We start from the raw sequence: 24,436 nt of genomic DNA, 5'->3' as shown, positions 1-24,436 counted from the left end.
AAAGCAATACAACCATAACACAAAATATTTGATGTGGAACCCAAATGGGAAAAACCACGGTGAGATGGAACTCACAAGTCACTATCTGCAGAATAGAAACCAAACCAGTTAAGGTCTTACAATGTTCTTCACCAGAACAGATCCTGTTAGGAATCTCAATCTCTATTAGGAGATAAGTCCGATTAAAGAGTACCTTGTTAGAGGATTTTAGATTCATAGAAGTGAACCACCTTGTTAGAGGATTTTACAAAGGCTTTTGGGCCTACCCGGTTAAGGGCTACAAACTTGTCAAAGATGTGAGTAATCAACAAGTGTTTGATCTATCTAATAGCACAAACTGCTTGGTTAGATCCAGTATAGCTCACTGCTAATGCATTCCAGCATTACTTCAGTCTTCTTTATCTCTCTCTCAGTTACAACTTTATCTTCTCAGATAAGATCACTCTTACAACAACTCAACAACCACCTTAAAACCCAGTCACAACATAAACCCTTTCAGCAACAATCTAAAACCCTAGACATGATGTCCTTTTAAAGGAATCTAATTTCATGTCAATCCAATAGGATTACATTACAATTTCCTAGGTTCAATGAATCTAGACATACTCAGTAGCACAACACAAAAAACACCGTTAGTGTGTTGGCACCGTCAATCAATTGGTGGATTGGTAATTCATCACAGAGTATTACCGGTTCATACAAAATACCAGTTGCCGGTTTGACAAAAATGAAGACTGGTAAGAATGTGTTATGCCGCTTTTCTCCCTCGTACCGCTTGAGATCTACGAACCGCTTGGGGTTGACATGCCGCTTCAGATCGGGAAACACATTCTGCAAAATCACCAATAGTCTAAAGACTAGAATACAACATACCGGTTGGAACAAATACCGGTTGAGCTCTAGCTCATACATATAAAGGGGATCTCAATATAAGTGTGTGTCCATCAATGACAATCACAACATAAACATCAAAAATGCCAACATATTCTTTCATCATGCCATCAATCTGCTATGGTAATTCAAGTGTTGTGGCTTGGCAGACATGTTCATATAGTGTTTCACTTTAGATTTCTAGTATTGGTTTGTTCAACAATTGAATTTATGTTGTTTAGTGTTTTGTGTTGTTAGATGTGTTGGTCTTTGGCTAAATCGGGTGGTTTATCTTATTTGGATCATACCTTTTTGGTCTGGATATGCATTGGAGGCCAATTTAGAATGTTGATATGGTTCTCACTAAGGGATGTGTAGGTCCATATTAAGTATTTTTCATTGGGTCGACTAATTAACGTGCTTCAATGTTTTTCTACATGTTATATTTGATGTCGAATTTGGTGGATTCTCTAGCTCATTTGGCTCATTGGAATCAACTTCAGAATATGTTTTGAGATGTATTTGGGTTCTCTTTATCTCCTAGAGTGGATTGCATTGTTTTTTTTGGTTTGGGTGGCCTTTTTTATGTGATTAATGTGTATTTTGTTTATGGACAACCTAGTTGAGGGTTTCAATGTATAACCTTTTATAAATAGAAGTGCAGATGTGTGAATTGTTAGGGTGGATTTTTGTGAATCATATGTGAATGATATGCAAGCAGTGAATTTTAGTTCGTGATGAGCCTTGATGATCATATTTTTAGTGGGAAAGTGTGGTGAGACAATGAATTAAGTCAGAGATGTTTACCATGATATTGTTCTCTTGACACAATGGTTCAAAAATAATTTCATTATTAGGAGATCTTTTTCATTACAATTCATTTATTCCCTATACCTACCAAAATATAGTGAGTCCTTTAGTAGCCTATGTAGTCTTTATATCTTGCCCTGAGATTGTGTGACTCAGTAATGCAAGTCCATTGTATCTTGCCCTAAGATTGTGTGCCTTAGTCTTGCAAGTTCAACTAGGTGTTGTGAGCTTCCTTGGCCTTGAGCCCAAAACATTATAATCAATTATTCATATTGTGAGTGTGATTCTCACCATGGTTTTTCCCTTCTTGGCTTTTCCATTTAAATCTAGTGTTCTTATATGTATTGTTCTTTATGGTTTCATATTTCATAATTGCAAATATAATTTAATTGTAGTTTGAAGTTTAAAGGATAATAAGTAAGATGTTTTTATTAGAATAAGAAATCACTGAGAGGGGGGGTGAATCAATGATCTGTCAGAAATCAAATCCACAAACTTATTCTTTATCCATTGGTTAGAATTTCATAAAAGAAAAGAACATAAACATGCAACAAATAAAAATAAACCACATATCCACAACACCAGAATTTTTTACATGGAAACCCGAAAAGGGAAAAAACACGGTGGGCTGGAACCCATAATATTCATATACTATGGCCAGGAGTACATAAATATTACATAGATGGGGAATGCACTTGCATTTAGGCTCACTACCTAGAGCTCACTACTCAAATACAATGACCCGGAAGGCTACAACCTTTAGGAAAGTCTCACTGACTTACAATTTGATTACAATGAGATAATACTGTAAAATGAACTCTGAGATAGCATCTAAAAAAGCAAGAATGAATTCTAGTTAAGCACTAAATATCTGATTGTACTCGCTCTACAAATACTTTGTTTCTCTCTCAGTCAACTATCGGTTTGTCTGTAAACCAAATGTGCATGTGAAACTGTGCTCAATCACCCTAAAATGGATCACCACAATAGTATTACACTAAAAACCAATCACTAGATCAATCTTATATATCTGGTCTTAACATAAAAGCAATCTCCTTCAAGTCGGCTTCAAGAAGTGTAATATGTAGTCACATGTCAGCTTCAATCTCGAACAAAATATAGCACTAGACCAAAAGATTATAATTATATGCTTTCTAAGGATCTTTCCTTTCACCAAGAACACTAGATCAACCACCAAAGTCACCGCAATTATCGGAAGTCGTTCTAGACCAAAATAATGTTGAGATGCCCTATTTTCCTAGTTAACTCCAACTTCTGGATACAATGAATCACGATCGCCGGATCAAATCACCAAGAAGAGTTGCCATCAATGACAACCCTAGACCAAAAAGCAACTACCGGAAGTCACAAGATGAGTGTCAATTGCCAACAATCTCCCCCTTTGGCATTGATGGCAACACCTATAAAAAATGACTATGTGTAGAAACCTATGAAACCTATACACTGGATGAAAAAGAATGAAAGAATTCTAAGGCTCCCACTTAGATCAACAATCCAAAAATTTGCATCACCAAATTGTACACTCCATCAATCTGTATATTTTTTACCTCATCTCTCCCCCTTTGACATCAATGCCAAAGATAGGGTGTGCAACAAAATATTTTGTACATATATACACACACACCAGATGACCAAATCTATATATACTTAAGTATATCTGCATATGCCATCTTAAGAAACCCAAGATATGTGTTCCATCATGCCCGCAACTTCTCCAAAATTGAAACAAAACCATTCAAAACATAAGCATGAAATTCTATAGCTGCAATCTCAATTGGCGTCTCCTGAGACATGTTTTGAATGCAGTCCATCTTATGATACACTAAGGTGTCTAACCGTGGACCAATTAGGTTCTGGAGTTCACCTGTCCGCCTAGCCATTCTCTCCTTCTCCTTCTCAAAATTCCTAATTTGCTCCATAATAGTCAAAAAATTTCCTTCAATATTGTCGATTAAGTTAGCTATAGGATCATAAGCCTGATAAAGCTAAGCTAACTATCCTTTGCAATTATCTATTTGCTTATCTATTTCAATAATAAAATTTGTCAAAACTAGACAACACTTATAAATTTTACCACCTTTTGTTAGGGCCTCATCAATCTGTTTTAGTTCCTTTTCAAGATGGGCCTTATCACTACTAATCATTTGCAAAAAAAATTGAACTTTGGCATCTTTAAATTTCTTCATAGCCTGCCTAGTTGATGCCTTGGTCAAAGTATCAAACTGAGTGGATATATGATCTATTAAGTTCTAAATCTTATCAGATGAACTAGAATTAGCATCAAGTTGTAGTTTCGATACCACCTATTCCAAAACTTTAACTGATTTCTCAATAAGTCTCCTCTTCTAATTCTGATTGAACTAACTCTTGTCTGGCTTGCACTTGGAGAGTAGCAGCAGTAATCATCCTTTCTGTCAGAGACATCTGATTGAATGGTTTGTCAAAACTGGTATTAAACTATGGAAAGCTCCCTTGGCTTTGAATTTTGGATGTGTCAATTGCCTTAAAAATTGGAGTTTCCATTGCCTTACTCTTCCCTTTATCCAGTTTTTCTTGTTCTTCCTCTACCTTTTTCTCAGCTTCAACCTATCTGGATTTTCTTCTTTGGGTTCCTCTTATGCACCGGTGTCACAACTTGGTACACCAACCTCTACCTCGGTTGATTTATCATTCACCTCAATAGACTCAACTTCAACATAATCCAAAATTTGTTGCTCTACAACATCCTGAGTGTCCTCCTTCTTATTTACATCATTTATCAGAGGATTTCCAACGTAGTGGCTTCATTTTGTGAAACAGTTTCTACTAGCTGGTTCTCAGTAAGAAACTTCTTCCAGACTGCACTGGTTTCTCTTCTTATTTCTTCAACTCTGCCAACCATCAAGCTATTGACTTTGTTCTTGCTCCTGAATTCCTTTTTATTCGCTAATAAAATAATCTATCAATTTCCTCGATAGTGATACTGGTGCACTGATTGACCAGTTCACTCTCCTTTATTTCTCTATCCATTTGGCTGGCAGATTTTTTCCTAGCATCAATTAAACTGTACAAATATTTTGGAAGATATTTTTCTAATTCAATCAATGCTTTACTAAATACATCCATGTACAAAATTGCAGGCTCTTCAGTCTTCCTTTGATCCTTATCATCCATATTCTCATAATATACATAAAAGTTCTTTAAATTTCCATCTTTAATAATTTCATCAATTAATTTCTGAGTAGATAAAGCAGGAATAATATGATAATCTATTTGGGTGGTCTTCATCTTACCGGATTCTATTGCCTCATCCAAGTCAGATTTTATCTTCTTTCCTCGCTTGGGATTGATTTCCAGTATAGGATCAGACCTTTCTTTCTTCTCCTTCTACCCTTTCCTCTCAACACTGGATTGGGGTTTCTGGATAACCCTAGCAAACTCTCCTTTCTTCGGAGCCTTAGGAATGTCCGCATCTGACTCAGTTTCATATTGTACCAGAGAAATTGCCATATACTCTCTTTGGGGTTTTTTAATTTCTTCCTCAGAACACCTTTCCCCTTTGCAGATGAACCAGGGGGTTCTGATTCAGCGAGAGGTGTCTTCACCAGAGCGGGAGAAGATCCTGTCATTTTCACCTTGACTGGAGCACATTCATTCTTTTCTTTCTTTACTTTTCAACTACATCCCTAGCAGCTCTTACGGCTCTGACTTTTTCATGAAAGTGACCTTCCTCAACAAGGATGTCTTCTACTATTTTGGCAACTTTTCTTTTCCTTGCCGGTTCAGTGAACTTGGTGTGTAATTCTATTGATTTTTCTTGGCAATTTTTGAACCTTCCTTCTTTAGCATCCACCAGAGCATTAAGAAGGTGTTAAGTGTAATAATCCAAAGTCCTTGCATCAACCTCATAGATAATAGGCATTATCCACACTATCTGGGGTTGAACTGCCTCCATGAGATATTCATCTTTGTTTACCATGAAGCAAGCAGTCCCCTCATATTTCTTCACAATTTCCTTGGGGATTCTGACTCTTTGTTTCATCTTGTCCTAAAAAGTTTTGAAGAATGCCCACAATGCAACATTCTGATTTTCCTTGTTACCAAGTCTATCAAGCTCCTATTTTATCAATTGGGCCATCGGTCTATCAAAATCCCACTACACTCTACTAGTTCCGGGGATCTAATTCATGAAGTAAAGTGTTAGAAAGATAACCAAGGAACCAAATTTGAAGACATGCTTCTTATCTTGCTTGATTTTCTTTAAATTTATCTTTAATTCCTCCAATAGAACACCATACAAATCATAATGAGCATCTTATTTGACCATCTGGTAGGCTGCATGGATGGTAGTGTCAGATACAGAATTCAGTCGGTTAGATTGGTACACTTTGTAACCTATGACCATCGCAACAAACTTAACATCATCTTCCTTTATTGTGTTAATCTTCATTGAGAATCCATCAAACTCTGCACCTATTAACTTGTTGATAGTAGGGTTTGGGACTTTGTGTATCCCTGGCTTGTCACCGATTTGATTCAAACAAGTTACTGTCCTAATGGCCTCTGAAGTAATCTTGTAGGGTTGGTCTAGCCATATGAATTCAATAATGAATTCTGCTCAATACATACCTCACCCATTCATTTTCATCGAACGACAAAAATTTTACAAATTGAGTGAAACCCTTTCTCTACAACTACACAAATTTCATCTTGGGATTGTCGATTTCATCCATGATGCTATTGATATAAAGTTCCAAACTGTCTTCATTTCTAGTTTCCTCGATCTCGCAGTGAATATAGGCTCGTACATCATCTATATGCAATACTCTGTACAAAAAGGAAGAGAATGCTCCAACCAAGTCAACCTCCATAGATTTTTAGGTGTGCTTCTTGAACTTAGGATGGGGTCTATCCTTTACCTCAACAACTAGTGGAGTAGCAATGGAGGACGAGGATGCCATTTTAAATTTTCAGAAAACTAAACTCAGAAAGGCTCTTTGAAAAATATCTTAATTGACTGTTGGATGCCCTAGATCACTCATCGGATTGTCTTTAGCCAACTGATCACCTAAAATCCTTGATCGCCTTGTTCTGCAGCTCGAAAACACTATTCACAAAGTGAATAATAACTCTTGTATTTGCCCTTTTAACTTTGCAAAGCCTAATTTCACTTTGAAATAAATGCACCTCAGATATCCAACCAAATGCCCTGTTTAACTACCTGATGCCAAAATCAACCATCTGAATCCTAGATATCAACTAAAATTTTATTCTTGTGATCTGTATTCCATCAACTACATATCTCATCAAGAGGTACTACAATATTTGTATGAGTTTTCCTCCCTCTAAGGCTAAAAGCCCTAGTTATTGGATGAAGATTTTGCACCGGATTTAGGTATAGATCCATTATATGGCTTAGATACATTCTTCTTTACCGACATCTATTTATGTTGATCTCTGATTTCATCTACCTTTTTCTTTCCCTTTTCATCTGATTTGTTCTTGTCTACTATAGAACTATTTTTTTCTTTTGCAATACTTTGCAACATGACCGGTTTTGTTGCATGCTCTGGAAACAACATAATTCTGCATAGGTCTGAAGTTCATCTGATTTGGTCTTATCCTACACTAATTAGAGATATGTCCAAAAATTTCACAAGCATAACATCTTTTGTTCTAAAAGTTAATCATTACTTCTCATATACATATTTGACTTGTGTCCAAAGTTATTGCATATGAAACATTGACCGGTAAAGGTAGGAACATTATTCATACTGTCCATCATATTGTTATTGTTCATCATTTCATTATTAATCCTACTTCTGCATTGACTTGTCATATGACCAAACTTATTGCAAATAAAACATATACCATTGAATTTATGAACATTAGGTTGTCTTACTGGAGGATTCTTGCTCTTCTTCTGATCAGGTTTTGCATTTCCTTGTCCAGATCCAGAGGATTCATCTTTCTAAAATCCTAAACCTCGCATGTCCTTTCCATGTCTCTAACTTTCTAGTATCTCATCAAGCCTTGCTAAGATAGCTTTGAATTTGTCTTTGTACTCATTAGCAGTGGCAAGTTCATCCCTTAGGGTAGCAATCTGTCTTTCAAGTTCTTGACCATTATTCTTTGAATGTGTCAAATCAAGCTTTAACTGATCATTCTCATAGGTAATCCTAAATCATTCATCAACTCTTTCCTTTAATGATTGTGTCAAATTCTCTTCTTTCTTCTTTTGGTCCTCAATCTCCTTAGTTAGCCTCATCACAATGGATTGCATCTCATTTTTCAAGGCATCATTTTCTCTCTCAAGCTTGTCAACTTCATCAACTTTTTCCTAATACTCCATGATCCGATCTTCTTTCTCCTTCAACTTGTCTATCAATTCCTTCCTCTTCTCTCTATAGACACTTTCTTGATCCTTCAGATCACTAATGAATTCATCAGCAGCATTCAGGTTCTTCTTCAAGGTACAGATCTCATTTCTACTTGCATCAAGATCCTCACGTGTCACATTGAGTTGTCTCTGAAAATCAGAATCTATTGAATCAATCTCTCGGATATTCCTCAAGAAGTTAATCTTTCTTGGAGGAAATAGGCTTTGATACCAATTGTTAGAATCAGAGATCACTGAGAGGGGGGTGAATCAATGATCTTTTAGAAATAAAATCCACAAACTTATTCTTTATCCACCAGTTAGAAATGCATAACAAAAAAGAACATAAACATGCAACAAATAAACCATAGATCCAGAACACCGAAATTTTTACGTGGAAACTTGGAAAGGGAGAAACCATGGTGGGGCTACAACCCACAATATTCATTGTATTGTTTTAAATTGTACATCATTGCTAAGGTGGTACAATTTCACACTTAGGTTAGCACCCGCCTTAGTGTGTCTTGCATCTTGCATTTCCAGTTCCCCTTTAAGCATTTAATTCATTAATTTAATTAAATCTAAGGTCATTTTTCATCACTTTACATGTTATAAAGTTGGGCCCTTTACCCTAAGTGTGCCCCTTTTCATCTTAGCCCTCTAATGGATTATTTAATCATAAACCCTAATTAAGTCTTATTTTGACCATTTAGGCCCAGTTTCGCATATCAAAACATCTCAAAATTAGTTGTAACTTTGGGATGCACTCTAATATCATCATATCTAACGGCCCCAATAATTTGGTGAAAAGTTGCTCGGACCATGGTGGGAATGCACATGGTCCACGGCTTTTTCCCCAAAATTTCGAGAGCACAATCCTATGATATAATAATGCTTAACCCCAAAATATCAGCGGGAAATTCAAATCCTAGGTCGGCCTAAACATGAAATTAAGATATAGGGTTTCATATTTAAGAGCTCTCTTTCTTCATTTGAAGGGGGCTTATTCTAAGAATTTAAGGGAAGGTTTTTGGGAGCATTAGAGCCTTCTTTTCAGTGAAAGAGTAGATCTTTGAAGTCTTCAACAACATTCAACATTCATCCATTAAACATTCATCAAGCATCATTTTATCAATTGGGGCCTTTTGAAGAGGTAGAAGAATAATAGGAGATCACTGACTGATGGTTGGCTTGTACCTCTCCCTTGGGGTTTGGTATGGTTTCATGTTGTTTTCATATCTTTTCATAAGATTAATTTTGATTTATATTCATTCTTTAGATCACTTTGCATTGTGGATTTAGAGCATTTACTTTGTCAATTTTAAGCAATTAGGGTTTACTCTATAGGGTTCCTCTAGATTGTTTGCTTTTATCTTAGGATCTTGCACACACATTTTCAGTACATTATCGGCTATTTGTGGAGGTACAAATCACCAACACAGGGGTTGTACTAAGGCAAAACCCTATATGGCCACCCCAAACCCTATTTTTTAGCTTCAAGTACAAGTTCAGATCCGAGCGTTGTTGGAAGTTTCAGGACCAGAAGAGAACACAGGGATAGTTTGGGGTTGCAGATCTCATCAAAAACCTTAAGGATAGGGGTGTGGCACCCTGGTCCTACCCTCTCTTAGCAGGATTTGGTAAAACAGTGTCTTGCAAGCTCCGAAATCCATCTTGTCAATTGCAGCTCCAGAATTGCAGAATCAGGACAGTGGCATGGCACCCTGGTCCTAGACATTTCTGCTCAAATTTTAGACACAAGTGCACCTCTTATTTTTCCTTCTGATCTATACTTTTTAGCAATATATCAATTGTTCTTTGATCTGCATTCTTGGATTAGGGTTTGCTTGCTTACTTGCATTCTAGGTTAGATTGCACTTTTGCATCATTCCTCTCTCTCATTTACAACAAAGGAATAGAAAACCCAAGAGGTAATCCACTTCTCTCTCTCTTTCTCATAAGAATTATCCAAAGTGTGTTACCTCCCAAGGCTCTTTTGTATTCCATGAGTGTGTACGAGTGTGGGATTAAGGTTTCCATGCTTAGTCTCACTTTTTCCCCTACACATCTTTGGTGAACCCGACATGAATCCAATTTCATTTTCATTGCATTGTATTTTTATATCTAGATCTAGTTTATTTCATTTGCTTTCAAAACATAGAAAAAAAGAAGATAGGTTTCTTTCATTTTCCTTGCATTGTGTGTTTGAGTTTCATGCAATTTTCATTTCAAAATGTCAGATTTTTATTTGCAAGATGTTCAAGATTTTGATGATGTATGCAATTTTATTGATTATGAGTTTAGTAAGGATGAATAAGATAAATCTCTACATGATTTTCTGAACCCTAAGCCTTCTAAACCCTCATTTTGCCAAAAATTAATCAACCTTATTACTATGCCATTTCGTGGTGATGAGAAGGATAAGTTGAATGATCCCTCTCATGGGTACATTCCTATCAACTCCTCCACTATATCTAGCAACATGGTTGACTCCCATGATTCCCTCTATGATTTTATGTCTCCTTTTGAGTCCAAAGATAAGCCTTTCAATCACTATGATCATGCTTTATTGGATGATGCCCTTGATGACTTTATGTCTTTGCCTAAACTTTCAAACAAGAATAATGCATCTAAAAGGTTAATCAATATGATCAATGTGAATGAGCATAGAAAACTACTTTTTTTTGTCCAAGGTGCTTTTCCTTCTCCAAATTCAGCTCTTCCTAATCAACCTCTTTTCATGGTTCAAGGTGGGTATAGTCATGATTCCTTTAGCACTTCAAATAAACCTATCATTACGGTTCAAGGAAGGAAACCCACTAAGAGTCCTTATAGCTATGCTAGACAACTAACTAAGGAGAGTTATAATGTAGTTTCCCATAATTATAACATGAGAAACAATAGGAAACCTAACCCTCCTCCGGTTGTTCCAACTCCTCTACCTGATCCTTAACCTATTCTTCCTCAAGCACCTCCTATTTCACAAACCCTTAGTAAGGAATATGATCTTTTTGAACAAATTAAAGCTACTCCTTCCAAGATATCCCTTTGGGATTTTATTCAAACTTACTCGACTTGTCAGGGAATTCTACAACATGCCTTGAAAACATTGAATGTCCCATCCACAGTGACATCCAATAATATGGCTTCCTTGATTAACTCTATTACAGCACCTAAGGCTCAGATTATGTTTATACAAGATTAGCTACCCTCTAGTGATATTAAACAACAATATGATCCCTTAATGATTGTGGTTATTATTATGTATGGTGGAAAGCGTATAATGGAAACAACAATATTGAAAGACTAAATAAATATAACCACAAAACCCTAGCCTAACAACAACAAAGATCCACCATAACATATGAAGATTACCTAAGACAATGCAAATCAACAAAATCAAAAAGATTATACCATCACATGTCCAATAGGATTTGAATCTTCATTCTTCCTATCTCCATTGATCTTTCTTGATATATTTGCTCTCAAATTTTATGTGTGCACAAGAGCTTAACAAAGAACAAAAATGTGGTTGATAGCTTCATCGCAAAAAGGCTTGATTGCATAATATTGAATAGAATGCTTAGAATTATTAGGAGGCATGATAATGAAATAAGCATCCTCTTATATAGAAGACAATGTAAGAAATGGAAGGATGAGATTAAGAGGTGTAAAGATAAATGGTCGAATAGGATTAAAGGGTAGGTAGAAGAAATAAGAAAATAATAAGAGGGTAGGTAGTGTAGGAATTAAGAGATAAATGACATGTGTCATGGGTAGAAAAGGGTAATGAATTAATTAAATAAATAAAGATTCATTTAATTAATAGAAGAAGTGGATCAATTAAATAAATAAAAGTATTTATTTAATTTAGGAAAAAGGATAATTTAAATAAATACTTTTATTTATTTAAATGAGGAAAAAGCCTAGAAGAGGATAAATGAAATAATTAAATAAATAAAGATTCATTTAATTAATAGAAGAATTAGGCTTAAATAATTAATGTATATGGTGAAAATGGATAACAATAATAACAATATTGAAAGGCTAAATGAATTCAACCACAAAACCCTAGCCTAACAACGACAAAGATCCACCATAACATATAAAGATTACCTAAGACAATGCAAATCACATGAAATCACAAAGATTATACCATCACATGTCCAATAGGGTTTGGATCTCCATTCTTCCTATCTCCATTGATCTTGCTTGATATATTTGCTCTCAGATTTTATATGCACAAGAGCTCAACAAAGAACGGAATGTGGTTGCAAGTAGGATCGTAGTGTAGTCAATTGCATAAAAGATGATTAGCATGAATGATTAGGGTGATTGATTAGAATGCATAGAACGATTAGGGTTTGATAATGAAGGAAGCATCTCCTTATATAGAAGACACTATATGAAATGGAGGGATAAGATTGAGAGGTGTAAAAGGAGGTCGGCTATGATTAGAGGGTAGGTAAAAGAAATAATAAAATAATGAGAGGGGTAGGTAGTGTATGAATTAAGAGATGAATGACATGTGTCATAGGTAGAAAAGGCTAATGAATTAATTAAATAAATAATGATTTATTTAATTAATAGAAGAAGTAGGATAATTAAATAAATAAGAATATTTATTTAATTTAGGAAAAGGATAATTTAAATAAATAAATGTATTTATTTAAATGAGAAATAAGGCTAGAATAGGATAAATGAATTAATTAAATAAATAAGGATTTATTTAATTAATAGAAGAATTAGCTTAGATAATTAAATAAATAAAATATTTATTTAATTAGACTGGACAATTTTAGGTGTCTACATTTTGCCCCTCTTTGAGACAATGCGACTTGTCGCGTTGTTTCAAAGAAGATAAGATGAACTGATACAGAGTTGCCCCAGAATGGGAATGATATGCCCCCTCGAGAGATTGGATGAAAATGTCTGAAAAGATTGCAGACAATCTCTTGATAAGAAAGAAAGGCTAGAATGGATTGATCGGATAAAGTGACAAAGTCACGGGATAATGAAGACTGACTCGGAAAATGAAGGCGAGGGCTAGGGTAGGCTATAAGATAGACCACGGGGGAAATACATCCTCATTGTCATCTACACATCCAAGAGATTAGAGTGTAGAGAGAGAAAAGAGTAGCAGCAATCAATAGCGATGGCAATGGCTCATAGATTCGATCGCATTCGCCGATTTCAGAGGCCAGCAGAGGCAGGAGAGCCGGTAAGTACCACCAAACCTCCTCATACTTTGTTGCAATAAATGTTGTCATAAATGCATGTCAAGTAGGGAAATATGTCTTCAAGGATGAATCGACAGTTCTGTGATGAACATATGTTGTCGATTGGATAAGCTACTGAGAGGATACACTCAAGCAGGTCCTCTAGAGAAGACTAGGATAGCAAATAGGGCTAGGATTGACAATTTTGTGATAGAACATACGTTGCCAATTAGGAAACTACTCAAGAGGATTCACTCAAGCAGAGGCCCTAGGATAGGATAGATCAAGGCACTTTGTGATGAACAGTGAGTACCAAGATATAGTACTTTGTGATAAACAGGGAGTACTAAAATATGAACAACACTTTGTGATGAACAGGGAGTGCAAATGTGAGCAGCACTTTGTGATGAACAGGGAGTGCCAAACACGTAGTACTTTGTGATGAACAGGGAGTACCACTAGGGTAGAAGCAACACTTTGTGATGAACAGTGAGTGTCACTAGGATAAATAGCAACACTTTGTGATGAACAGTGAGTGTCACTAGGGTAGATAGCCATATGCATTTAGATAGCGAGTAGCATTTTGTGATAAACAGTGAATGCCACTATAACTAACATGATTGAGTTGTTTGACTGCAGGAGTATTTGTCGATGCTAGAGTCACGGGAGAGATTCCCATCGACGCAAAGGTTGTGACCTGAGTTGTCGCTCGAGGACAGAGCTGCCATCGAGGAGATGGGTTTGAGACATGTGTTGTATGTGCCTAAGTTTCGGGCAAACATGGGTTTGCTGACTGTGCTGGCTGAGAGATGGCACTCTGAGATGTGCACATTTCATCTACCGATGGGTGAGATGACAGTCACCCTGGAGGATGTATATAGGATTATGTGGATACCGATTGATGGGGAGCTGATTCCGTACGATCGAGACGGAGACAGGGATGCCCTTAGACGAGTGTTCTAGGATCCAAGACTGGAGATGAGGGTGGGACACGTGGCATGGGATACCATGACATGGATAGGATTAGCACTACCAATAGTGTTGGCAGGAGTGATCAGTGAGTTCCTCTATATCAGTTTTGTACCATTTTGTATAATGATGTAGACACTTGCGGGTGATTGTAGCCATATGATTTTGACATCATTGTATCATGACACTTTATATATATATGAGATGATGCATCTTTGTGGCAGCTATATGCATGTGTACCTATGTGATGAGATGTTCTTATGTGATGCTTATGATATGGATGCAAATATGTATATGATGCAATGCAATATTTTTTATTTTATTTTATTTTTTTGTTCGTTTATGTTTTATATGTGTATGCATGATGCAAATGTGAATGTAAGTAATGCAGATGAATATGATAATGCAAATGTAAATTGTGCTAATAGGTGTTGTGTGCAGGATGTGATGCAGTTGTGATATCTATATGTATGTATGAAATGCTTATATGTGGTAATGCAGGTGCAACTACATGAAATGCAAATGTTTTTGGTGTGTCATTATACTCAGTCATGTGATAGCAAGCTACGCGAACTCGAGAAGGATGATGGAAGTCAATCAAGAAAGGGGGATGGAAGATAGAAGATATGAAAGTGAAAGAGCTTCTTGTGCGTTATCATCATTGAGCTTTATTATGGCAAAATAGGTTATGACAATCGAGGCATATGTTCGACCCAGAAAGTCATTGTACCTGTTTGCATGGAGATAAGACAGTCACAAACAAGGAATGCCCCAGTTCACACTAGACTCACAGTGTCCTCATATCCTTGGACAAGTCATAGCATTACTAAGAGACAATCCACAGACAGCAAATACAAATAGGTGACGATACCCCATCCTCGCCTTTCTAGTCAAAGACATCCTGGAAAAGCTAAAAGACATGTCACTAAAAAAGATGAAATCAAAAGAAAACCAAGACTTGACACAACATCCACTGTAGTCCTTAAGTTTAGTGTCTCTTGTCACCTGTATAAGTCTTATTTGATTGTGGTCACAATGTTTACTTTCACAGAAAGGATAGATAGCATTGAACCATAATGTTGTCTGAGTCTGTTGAAAGATTTGATTTGTTGAAGCCCATTATTGTTGTTGTGTCTCATCTGAAACTGACTGAATCCATGAAACTGATACTTTATTGTGGAGAAGATGAAACTTTATTGCGGATCTGTGATGCAAATGTTGCTTTATTGCGGATTGTGCGTGGACAGACTGAAGAAAGCTGTAAGAAACTGTACTCCTCGAAACATGTGATGTTCTCAGTTCCACACCCATCACTAGACGTAGGATTTGCCTTAGCCAAAGATATAAGCTGATTTATTATGAATGGAAAGGGGTGAAAAGGGAGGTTTATTATGAATGGCTAACCAATCTTGGGTAGATCAATAACAAGCCATGATGGGAATGGGTAAGTTTATTATGAACGGATAGGTTGTGAGTGTGTGCAAAGTGAAAGGATGAAAGAGAATCCTGAAGGAGGGAGGAGCAATATCTCTACGCATGGCGCTGGTAACCCAGTTTTCACCATGGTACTTGCCTAGGGCACCACCGAAGTGGTTTTCACCATTGGATGAAATTATTTCTCTTTACTTTTTTTCGATTTTTCAATGTTTTTTTGTGTCACAAGGCGCCTGTTTGCCAGGTTTTCACCAAGTAACGATTTTTTATTTTATAATTTTTTTGTGTTTTTGAATTAGGATATTCCGAAGAGCTATGTGCAGAACCTGCGAAGGTGCATGCTGTTGATAGGATCCTCCAAAGGTTCACCTTCTGTAGTTGAGAGCTGATATGCACCAGATCCATATGCTACTGTATTAATGTAAGGACCAAGCCAGTTTGGTTCGAACTTGCCCTTCTTCTCTTTGTCTTGTTGATTTTTAAGATTTTCTCTGAGAACCAAGTCACCTACCTCAAATGTGCGAGGCTTAACCTTGTGATTGTAGCTGCGACTCATTCGTTGTTGGTAAGCCTTGAGATAATTAAAAGCAGTTTGTCTTCGTTCATCCAGTAGTTCCAGCTCTTGTAAGCGAGAGACCCTATAGTCTTCATCACTGATGATGTTTTGCAAAGAGACCCGTAAAGAGGGTAACTCAACCTCAATAGGCAAGATAGATTTAGTGCCATAAACAAGTGAATAGGGTGTAGCTCCTGTAGGTGTGCGGACACTTGTGCGGTAGGCCCAAAGTGCAGGATTAAGTTGGATATGCCAATTACAACCAGCATCGTCGACTGTCTTCTTTAAGATTTTAAGGATTGTTTTGTTAGACGCCTCAGCCTGGCCATTACCTTGGGGGTAATATGGTGTGGAGAAACGATGGGAAATATGGAAGCGGTCATAGAGTTCATGAACATCCTGATTTTTGAAGGGTCGCCCATTATCAGTGATAATGGAAACAGGAATACTGTATCGGCAAATGATATAGTTAAGGATGAATGTAGCAATTTGTTTTCCAGTAACTTGTGTGAAAGGCACGACTTCAATCCATTTTGTAAAATACTCTGTGGTAGTGATAATGAATTTATGACCATTGGAAGAAGGAGGGTTAATCTTGCCTATGAGATCGAGTCCCCACTGACAAAAGGGCCAAGGAGACGCAAGTGGTTGAAGTTCTTGTGCTGGCGCATGTATGAGGTCTCCATGAATTTGGCATTGCTTACATTTCTTGACAAACTGATGAGTCTTTTTCCATATTGGGCCAGTAATATCCAATCCTGATGAGTTTCTTGGCCAAGGTAGGACCACTAGCATGCGGACCACATATCCCTTCATGCACTTCTCGTAACGCAATCTGAGCTTTGTCGCTTTCTAAACATCTAAGAAGAGTGCCATCTAGACCTCGTCGGTATAGGATATCAGCTAAAATGACATAGCGAGAGGATTGGCGAATGAAAGTGCAACATTGGTTATTTGATAGATCAGGAGGTAAAGTATTGTCACATAGGTATGTGAAAATGGAGCCATATAACTGGGATTCAGGACCGACAACGCATATCGTCTCAATAGGCATGATCTCACATGAAGGGAGCAAAAGGTTATCCACCAAGAACTCATAGCGGGTCTCATTTGGAGGTAAATCAATTAGTGAAGCAATTGTAGCCATGGCATTTGCGGCGTGATTTTGCTCTCTTGGTAGCTGCTCAAAGTCTATCTTTGTGAAGTGTTGTTTCAGGTCATCCACCATTTGTTTATAAGGCATTAACTTTTCATCTTTTGTTTGGTAATAATCAGTTGCTTGACGGATGACAAGTTGGGAATCCCCAAAAACACGAAGCTCCTGGATCTTCCATTGAACTGCAATTCGTAATCCTATTATTAATGCCTCATATTCCGCTATATTGTTAGTGCAAGGAAATGATAAGCAGTATGATTTTGGTATAGAATCTCCTTGAGGAGTTATAAAGAGGATGCCAGTTCCTGCCCCATGCTGTGTGTATGAGCCATCAAAGTACAGTTGCCATGGCTTGGCTTGTGACATTGTCAAAATGGATTCGTCTGGAAATTCTGAACTTAGAGGAACATCATCTATCATGGGAGCATCTGCTAATTGATCTGTGATGGCTTGTCCTTTTATTGCTTTTCTGTCCACATACTCGATGTCGAATTCACTCAGGATCATTACCCATTTGGCTAGTCGCCCAATAAGTGTCGCTTTGTTAAGAAGGTATTTCAATGGGTCTATCCTTGCAACTAACTTAGTCTTATGAGTGAGCATGTAATGTCATAATTTCTATGTCATGCCCAAAATTTAGGGCAAAAAAGGAACGATTTTTTTTTTTTAAATACTAATTTAATTAACAAGTTCGCTCACACGACAAGCGTTAATGAAATTTCCATAATTATAATCGAGCTAATTCTGAAACGAACCAAGCATCGATAATTTGTTTAATTTCTAATTGCAGAAAACTAACTGGTTTAATTTTATCTCCACGAGATACCTAGTCGTTAAGTTTATTAAATCAATCACGCTAAAGAAATAGGAGAGGAAAATTAATTCAATCTCCAATATGACTATATAGTCTAAACAACCATTTAAAAATTTTAATGCTCTAATTAAATTAACTAGGGCAATATTAAGCATTTAACACGCTAAATATAATTGAAATTTATAAGACCAGGCTTTATTCATAAATTTGTATATTTCTTTTTTTTTTTTCTTTTACTACCTATTAGAAAACCAATACAGAGGTATTTAAATATTTAAATCTCTACTAATTACTTACTCCAAATTATAACCAGAATATTATATATATATATATATATATATATATATATATATATATATATATATATATATATATAATTAAATACTTACTCCAAATTATAACCAGAATATTATATATATATATATATATATAATTAAATATTTTAATTCTTTTAAAACAACATAACTTTCCAAAATAATAATCAATATTTTTCCAACCCTAATTAGGGTTCTATATTTTTTATATATAAATTAACAATTCTAAACTATCATGCAAATTTTATTTCATTTACCCTAGCCCTACCCGGGCTAGGGTTTAATCTCTTTATTTTTTTATTGCCACAAAATTTCCACAGGGCCGAACAACGGCGGCGGCCATATTTTTGCAGGGTTTGAAGAAGGCGAAGGTCGTGGGCGCCACTGTGTGAACGCACAGTGGCGGCTCGCACCACTGTGTGTCCACACAGTGGGAGCCGAAGTGGCTCGCACGGTGTGTGCACACAGTGGGCGCCGCGTGGCCCGCACTGTGTGTACACACAGTGGGGTCCGTGTGGATCCCAAAATTCCTCTTTTTTTTTAATTTAGTTTTTTTTTTTTTTTTTTTAAATTATATTATATATAAATTTATATATATAAAAGTTTTAAAGGTGAAAATATATAAAAATATATATATATATATTTTTTTTATAAGATTTACATACAAAATTTTAAACAAGATAACAAAGGGAAAGCATTATGTAAATCAAAATTTCATGTCACAAATAAATGTTTATGTGTGTGTGTATATATATATATATATATATATATATATATAATTGATATATAACCTAGGCTCTTTTATTTATTTATTCTAATTGCTGATAAAAGAAATAGAAGTAGATCTTTTGCTAAACTTTTATTCTAACACATTTTTTTTCTTAAAATACATCATACTATTCTGAATAAAACACATTCATTGATTTTTCCACTAATAAAACAATTACTTAAAGCACCCTTATTCTTTTTAAATACTTAGAATTCTTCAGCAAAATAACTCATAGTTTTCAACAAGTAGAATATAGATAAAATTTATTTGAAACTAATTTTTCCCTAATACAAAAGAAGCTTTTACATGCAACTCAAGGAGGCTTTTCTTTTTCTGAAACACAAACAGAAGTAGAAATAAAACAAGCTTTTTTTTACAACTCCAAGATATTCTGCAAATTTTACAGGATGTTTCTTTGTTTAGCTCCAACAATAAACCTCAAGTCTATTTTCAAGAATTACAACTTGCCTCTCATTTCTATGAATGAGGGCATACTTCTGAATCAAATTAAAACAAATATTTGCAAATAGATTTAAGTATCTTCAACAATAATCTTTTGTATCTTTTCATGGTTCCTATTCTCTTCTCCTGACTTTCCTGCATAATAGAAACACAAATATGACCACAGAGTACTCACCTCCCAGCCTAGGCTAACTGGTAGCCACCCCTGAGCTCGGAAAACCAATTCCTAGACGGGTAACAAACAGGCAAACACATAGGAGGCAAATACATACAGATTTTCAGACACACTCCCAACTTGGCTTCACAGCACCACACTTTGGTGATGAACTTTTCAAAGGGTGGTAGTGGACCAATACCCTGAGGAGAACTGCAAGTATGAAATAAACAAGAAGCCACCTCATGGCACAATAAATATATCAAGAATCTCAACCCCTTATTCCTTATGCCCCCCAAAGGCATTCTAGCCTTATTTCCCTCCTTATGACCCCCATTGCACAAACAGGCCATGCAGCAAGGGTCACACAAAGATCCCTTGTGATCGCTCTCAAAAGAGAGTCTCTCACTCGAGGGTTGTCACTGCTACCACCCACAAGATCCTCTTCTCTCCCAAGAGTAAGAGGTCTTGAGAAAACTCCCAAAACACAAACAAATCATAATGCAAAAATACCAAATGAATTTCAAAAGAAACATTCAAGAACACAGATTTCTTACACCAACATACTTCTAGACATAAGCAAGAAGAAGACATTACAATGAATAATTGAAACCAACCTTAATCTGCCCAAAGGTATTATGATATTTGAGGAAGAGCTACCCAATCCACGAATCTTTTTCCTTCTACCCTTAGTCAATTTTTCTATTCCATCCTATTATTTTCTTTTCAAAATTTCTCTTGTCTCCAAAAATGGAGAGTGGGTGATTACCCTCCAATTCTCAAAAATCTTCCTTAAGAAGCTCATTCTCTGAGTTCTCACAAGTTTCCAAAAACCAAAAAGGAAAGAAAAGCAGAATGCAAAAAGACTCTCATCCCAAAAGGAAAAATCTTAATTAGATTTGAACTTCTAATCTTCAATTTTCGCACAACTCAAAAAAGCCAATTTTTAAAGCGTTTAAAAGATCATTAAAAAGTAGAAACTTGCCTAAAAATACCCCTAACCCCTAGGTATACCTTATGGGCTTTAGGAAACCCTATTAAACTACCCCTAGGTGTTCATTTAACCCATTTTAAACCCCTCTGAAGTTTATTTTCGGGTCAAACATATGTTGACCACCCCAAATATTATATTCCCAAAGTATTTATGACAACACATTATTTTATTTAAGAAGAACTATAATTAAACACTTTCCCACGAAGAGACCAATTAAAACATTTAAATTTAAATCCACACATGTGTCAAGTGACACAAATAAAACACTTTTACAAAATAAAACATGAAATTGTCTCTTGTGGTTTTACACATTAAATTTAAATAACACTTAACACTCATGCAGCATATACTGTTACGAATAAAATACAACACAAACAGGGTGTTGTCTCTCCAAATAGACAACCCCTGGCTTACGAACATACATAAGTCTAGGTTTGGTTCTCCGTAATTTCCATGGTCACATGGTAAATTTCCTGCGCATCTCATTTAACACATTAGTACTTTCAAGTATCCACATATAATATAATTCAAAGGAATAACAATACACATCATCACTTGCATACAATTTTCATCAGCACAGATTAAATACATCTTTTATCAAGCAAAGTTCTCATAAACAATTTCATCCCAATTCACATAAACTTAACCATACATCATAGTTCTATTATCATAGAAAAGTCCTGCAATTTAAATAACAACATCTATCATTGCAATATCATCTTATCTAACAATCATGTAGTGTTCTATCACAAAAGCATATAAGTAAAATCATCAAATCATAGCAATGTTATCCAAATCCTGAAATCATGTAAGTTCTAAGTCTCAAAATGCATCAAAATAAAGTATCCATAATAGTCTAAATATAAAATCCACTAAATGTCAGACTAAGTCGAGGTGAGGCCTCACATTCTGCGAAGCAAAGACCACGGCGAGACATGCACACTCAATTGGTGTGTAATTTAGCTCGTATCCCACCAATGTGCGACTGATATAGTATACTACTTTTTCCTTGCCTTCAGCAATTTGTTGTGCTAAGAGTGCCCCCAGTGCTGTTGGAGTAGCTGATATGTATAGTAATAGTGGTTGACCTGGAATGAGTGGCATCAGAACTGGCGGATTCAAAAGGTAATCTTTGAGCGTCTGGAAAGCCTGTTGACAGTTATCATCCCATTTGAATTTGATGTTTTTATGCAGCAGGTGCTGAAAAGGATTGCACTTATCTGCTAGTTGGGCTATGAATCTTCGGATAGACTGGAGTCTGCCTTGTAAGGATCGAAGTTGACTGATATTTCTTGGTGGTTGCATTTCCAAGATGGCCTTGACCTTTGCTGGATCAGCTTCAATTCCCCTTTTGGATACAATGAATCCTAAGAGCTTCCCGGAGGTTACTCCAAAGACACATTTCTTGGGGTTTAATCTTACTTTGTATTTTTCCAACTGATCAAAGACGACTGAAAGTATGTCCAAATGTGTATTTTTGTCTATTGATTTGCCTAAGAGGTCATCAACATAATCTTCCACGGTGACGTGCATGAGATCATGAAAGATAGTAGTCATGGCTCTTTGATATGTGGCACCTGCATTCTTTAGCCCGAAAGGCATGACATTCCAGCAAAAAGTTCCCCACGGACAACTAAATGATGTTTTGTGTTGATCCTCGGGTGCGATCCTTATTTGATTATAACCAGAGAATCCATCCATCAATGATAACATCTCATGACCTGCTGTGAGATCAACAATCAAGTCAATATTTGGCAATGGGAAGTCATCTTTTGGGCAAGCTTTGTTGATGTCTCTGAAATCTGTACATATTCTGATGCTACGATCTGGTTTGCTAACAGGTACCAAGTTGGAGATCCATTCAGGATAATCGATTGGGCATATGAATCCGACATCCAATAACTTCTCAAGTTCTGCTTTGACTAGTAATGCCACTTGTGGATGCATTTTTCTTAATTTATGTTTCACTATTTTTGCCCCCGGTTTGACTGTCAGATGATGCCTTACTAAATCCGGATCTAATCCAGGCATATCAGCGTATGACCAGGCAAAGTTAATTTGTCATTCTTTGAAGAAACTTATGAATTTTGACCTTTCGGACTCTATCAATAATTGAGCTAGGAATATGTTGTGTGGAACCTCTTCTGTACCAATGTTTGTTTTGATAGTCTCCTCTACCAACATGGATGACTTTTCCTCATATGATGCTGGGAGAATGTCGAGCCTTCCATCTTCGAGTGCCTCGGAGAGGTTTTCGCCCTCAGATATGTCCTTTCATTTTACTTTTTTGGGGTCAGACAGCGCCACAGTGTGGTTTTCACCATAAGACCCTTGATTTGTTCTTATTTTCACATTTTTGCGACTGGAAGGTCCGACACCCTCACCAAAATATGCCACGCTATTGAGTTCTATAGTGTATCCCGCTTTATGGTCTCCAGGGGGAAGATCATCTCGTATGCCCAGATAGTCAATAAAAGCTTCGTCATTTTGGAATGTATCAAATTGGGCAGGCCCTTCATGATCCCAGTCAATGAGTTGGTGGTGAACAAGGGGAAGGTCGTTGGTGTCTTCGAGGTTAGGGGAGCTAAGAGTGAAGATGTGGTTATATTCGAGTATGTAGAGGTAATTTAGAGGTCATCGATGGCACTCTCCTCATCAGTCTTGATCACGAGTGAATCCAAATTATCATTACTAGTAGCGCACTCCAGGATAGGTGTTCTCATCCTATGTGATTTCAACCTAGAACCTTGAGACAAGGACTGTGTGGAATCCTCCTGGGTCGTTTCTTGACCAACTTTGAACTTGTTATAAAATTCCTCTTCTTCTGTGGGTTCATCTGGTTCTCTAAATGTCTCGGTGAGCTCATAGTCACTGGAAGATTTGTCTGAACCCCATTCCCATTCGTTAGAATCTGTGGAATAGCAATCCTCTTGTTGCATTTTGGCAGCTGTGATTCGTAAAGCTTCTTTTGTCCTTTGGGTGTGGACCCTGGGAGTTAAGAAACCAAGTCCTTTCGAGTGTTCCTTTTTGAAGGTCAATTCGGGTTGTAAAGGTTCCATGATGCCTTCCTTTCGTAACCCTAGAGGGCTTTTTCCATCATACCCAAATTTTTGCAGAATTTTGAAGCCTTTGCCATATTTCTCACATGGTAGGTTAATGTGGTCTTGTGTTTCCTCTTCATTGTCCCTGAAAAGAATTTTTTATAAATCTTCCTCTTCTAGTTCACCCCATCTTTGAAAGGTAGTAGGGTCCCATTTGAGCATCATGATGGATACTTGCTTGTTAGGATGTGGTCTTCCATATTCTTTTGGGGAATTCATGACTTGGCATAAGTACATGGTTTGATTGAAAGTATATTCCCCCATGCCTTTGTCCTGAAACTTGCCTTTAATCTCACCTTGTTTTGAGGTCGAGGGTTTTAATGACTCAGGATCAATGTATGTCGACGAAGGAACAACCTCCCGATTACTGGGAATGATGGTCTCAGTCTTTGATTTCAGGTTATTGCAGTATATGAATGGATTAGGATCACCATT

This window comes from Cryptomeria japonica, chromosome 9, assembly GCF_030272615.1.
Source record: "Cryptomeria japonica chromosome 9, Sugi_1.0, whole genome shotgun sequence".
In the NCBI taxonomy this organism is placed as follows: Eukaryota; Viridiplantae; Streptophyta; class Pinopsida; order Cupressales; family Cupressaceae; genus Cryptomeria; species Cryptomeria japonica.
This window is presented reverse-complemented; position numbering follows the sequence as displayed.